The 4377-nt window shown below is 36.6% G+C and overlaps 1 protein-coding gene across 1 annotated transcript in view; it reads left to right on the forward strand.

Moving 5' to 3' along the window:
* LOC119414293 (SLAM family member 5-like) overlaps nt 1–4377 on the forward strand; it is a 25656-nt gene that overhangs the window by 19272 nt on the left and 2007 nt on the right. The gene's annotated exons all lie outside the window — the stretch shown is intronic.

A 4377-nucleotide genomic window follows, 5' to 3' on the forward strand; every position in this document is an offset into this window, starting at 1 on the left:
ATATATATATATATATATATGAAGGTTTTTGATGTTTAGGATGTAGTAGTTGTAAACTGTCACACTTTTTCCTTTTGATTCATATAACATACATAAAAATGTAAGTTTTTACGTGCACAACACCTTTTTACATCTTTCACTTTTAATACAATTTTTGCTTTTGACACTTTTTTTTTTGTCTTTTAGGTCTTTATAGTTTGATCTCAGTCAATAAATTAAATCTATGAGACTTGGATCAAACTTTTCACAGGTTTACATTTAAAGAAAGTCTTGATCTGTCGTAACACTTTTGGTTGAACAGAGCTGCAAGTGACTGAGGCATTACGTGAAACAATCAACGCATTGTTACTATTCAGTTTGTTTTATAGCAACTCATGAGACAGTATTTATTTCTTAACGGCCGTTTTAATAAAGATCCGCAGAACCAGCATCAGAAATAAAGACACGGTGGTTTTAGCCGCTTGTTTTTCTGACTCTAGAAGGTTAAACTGAACGTATTTCGTCAGAGCTGTGACTTCCTGTTTAAAACCACACTGGTTGAAATAAACACGAACACAGTTTTTAGTTTCCACTCAATGCTATTTGAATTTAAGAACTATTTCTAACTAACTGAAACTGTAGTGTTGTTTTACTTTACAGTTATCATCCAAATATATATTTGTCAGAAGAAGGACGGTTTGTCACAGTTTAATTATTATTTTCTTCTTTAACCTCGGATATCTGTGGTATCTCTTGTCACTGAATTTCACACTCTTTTTGAAACTTTTCTGGCTGTGGGTCCACACACCATAACTACTTTATTAGATTTTAAAAAAAGTACATTACAGTACTTGGTTGGACAAAAAAAAAAAGGCTTCTCATTGCATTAAATACAGAACTTGTGTGTTTTTCATGTGACTTGATGACAGATTTCCATGACCTCTTTAATTGTAAACTGGATTTAAATTTTTGTTAAATTGCCTTTATATGTAATTTCTTGGTGACTTGGCTGGTTTTGTTTTTTAATTTTATACATATTTTCAAATGCTGCACATGTTTTCTGGAGGCGTTTTAAAGAACTGAACTCAAAGAAGCAGCGAATGATGTCAGACTTAGGATGAGTGTGTAGCAATAAGAAGGATGTGGGATGGAAGAAGAAGGGTGACACTTTCTCCACTCCCCTCCACTACATTTATTTTATTTATTTAGTACTTATTAAAGTGGGACACCAGCTGGTCCGTTTACTGACCAACAACAACTTAATTAATATATTCACCCTTTAATAATCAGAATCAGTCACTGAAGTAGAATCCATTAATTACAGGGAGTTCTAGACCAGAACAAATGAATATTCATCTGAATCATGAGACCAAAGTTGTCTTTGAAGTTTTATTACAAAAATAATCCAACTAAAAATCAACAACAATAATAAACAAACAATAATAATGAATCAATCAAGGCTTAATGCTCTTATCTAAGGCAACATTCACTCTTTGAGCAGGAATTATTTCAGTTTTATACGCGCATGAATTTAGACAAAGTTTGAATATTTTAATAGATAGTTTACTTTGGATTTTGGTTGAAAGAAGTTATTTAATCTGATCAGATGAAGTCATTTATCGTCACTGCAAGTCAGGAAATTATTTACCAAGTTGCATCAGCTTAAAATGGCATAACCAGACCAAGAGTTGCATCATGTCACCAGTTTCTGCTCCTTACCGGGTCAGTGCTGATGGCATCACTCGTCTTTCTGGGGTTCTCTGGTGGATCTGACCAGAGACACCATGAGGAGGACTCACCAGGAACTACCCATCACTGTGACAGCTTCAGGGGTCTGTGAGGGCAACAGCTGATGAGAAGGTACACCGTCCATCGCAACCTTCAGCCGGTAGCGTGAGTCTTGCATAGAGAAAAGGCTTCATCTTCTGTAGTTAGTTAAACTTCTAACAATTGTAATTTGAGCGACGTGTTTATCTACTCCCGAGTTGAACGAGTGGACCTTGACAAGACCTCTAGGATCGGGTCCAAAAACTAACCGCCTTCTGGTTCGGGGCCGGAGAGGAACTCTCCGCATCGGGATTCCAAAATGAACCGCTCAGTTCGGGGGTCCAAGGCGAACTGCCTTTCACACAAAAGATCTTTGTGCAAACAGCAGCTCTCTGCTCAGTTATTTTGACTACTCTCAGGGACACCGTGACCTCCCTGCTGCAGAAAACAGCTTCCAGCTCAAACAACATTTTCACAGGTGTCTCTGAAGGAATAATCACTTTCTGAAAAACAGAACAGAGAAATGTGTTATTCACATTGTAATATTTCACATGATTTAATTTTAATGACTGAAAACAACAATCAAAATTATTCATGTTCACTTGTAAATCAAATAAAACAAACTTCATTAATGATTTGTTTTTGTTTCTTAGGAAAAGTAAGGTAAACATTTGTCAGACTTTAGCTGACTCAGTGTCCAAGGACGAGAAATGTGTAGAAAATCATCAGACATTATTGAAGTCAGAGGTAACTTTAAAGAACACGATTCATGGTGAGTCTGAAAGATGAATAAGGGTCAGGGGTCATAGTTAGAGCAGTGCAGCTTCATGCTACACGTGAGAGAAGCGGAGCGTGCTCTAATCACACAAGGAGAGCTGTTGGTCAGGCTACTTCTTGTTGTGCCATGCTCTCCAAAATAGTTATTGAAACAAGTGTTTACATATGTAGGTAAACATGTTTAACAATCTGTTAAAATACACCAAAATGCAGGAAATGGGATCTAATATATTCAAAATTTTTTTTGAAGATGACCCTCAGACACATTACAAATTCTTCTGACGCCAATGCATCTGGATGTTAACACATAATGTTTGGTTAAAAACATGAACAAAATCACGTTTCCCGATGCATGCCCAATAATCCAGGAATCCAACAAGGTGAAGTCAGGTCCTCTGGACGGATCTATCAGACCCTCTCTCTGTCCAGAGGACCTGACTTCACCTTGTTAGTCTGAATGTTGTGTACTAACTGGTTTTATTTTATATTGGTACAGTATTTAAACAAGGTTGGAAGGGATTAATTTAACTCTTAAATTACACAAGGGTTCAATTTTAATAAAACAATTCCATCCATCCATCCATCTTTACCCACTTTTTCCTTTTTGGGTCACGGGGGTCACTGGTGTTCATGTCCAGCAGTCACTGTGCGAGAGGCGGGGGACACCCTGGACAGGTCTCCAGTCCATCACATAGAGACAAACGAGACAAACAACCATTCACTCGCTCACTCTCACCTAGGGACAATTTAAAATTACCAATCAGCCTAACGTGCATGTTTTTGGTCTGGGAGGGGGTCTGTTCAGTTTAAAAACAGAAACACAGCAAATAAAGGTCTCACAGAGTCAGTGACGTGAAATGAAAGTGCCCGAGTTTTATCTCTTGCCCTTTGCATGCATCGTGCACCTCCATCCACTTATTAATAATTCAAAGAAAGGAAGGCTTAGAGTTTTATGAGTAAAATGAAGGACTCTTGACTTAATTAATTCAATTTTCGGATTATATCAAGACTGAATTACCTAGCAAGGAAAGCAGACAGCAGTTTGGAGCTTAAGAGCAACAGGGCTGTCCAGGACCCAAGGCTTACTGGGGATAAGGGTTTTAGAGTTTATATTATTAAAACTGAGTTGAGAATATTCACCGATAACTGTAGGGATTAAAGATTAAAGAGCTTCAAGTTCCACCCCTGGTCCTAAAATCAAACCTAAACAAATGAAACAGTCATTAAATTGAGACAAGCATCGTCCTGCAGTGTATGACCCATGCTAAGGGGACATGTTTAATTAATTTAATGCAAAGCAATGCACGTGTCTCAGATCAGAGCATAAGCTGCATAGAACATAGAGAAACTCTCAATTTATCAGACTGAATCATGGATTTACTTTGAGTTGAACGAGGATTCAGAAAAATCACAGACATGTTCATGAGACGAATTGATCATAATTCAAGACAACAAATTAAAATGTGGCAAATTAAAGTGTTTATTTGAGGTTTTCACAGAAAGTGGAGGGGTGGCTGAAAAAATTTAAACCTTGAATTTTCAAATTACAGTTTGGGAAAATCGCATTTTCAGTTATTGTGAATTATTATTACTTTTTAATTTTTAACTTTTTTAACTTTTGGCTTCATTTGATGTTTCAACTATAGTTTAAGTAGTTTTAAAAACAAATTGTTCTTGAATAGGTTTAGCAAAAGTATGACGTTTGGTTTTTAGTAAATGGATTTAAAACTTTAATTTTCATGACTGGAAAATAATTTTATTTACTCTTGATTTACTGGAAACTGGGGCTAAAAGTGGGTTTTAACTCCCATCCATCCATCCATCCATCCATCCATCCATCCATCCATCCATCCA

The sequence above is a fragment of the Nematolebias whitei genome, chromosome 9, assembly GCF_014905685.2.
Source record: "Nematolebias whitei isolate Nwh7 chromosome 9, NemWhi1, whole genome shotgun sequence".
NCBI lineage: Eukaryota > Metazoa > Chordata > Actinopteri > Cyprinodontiformes > Rivulidae > Nematolebias > Nematolebias whitei.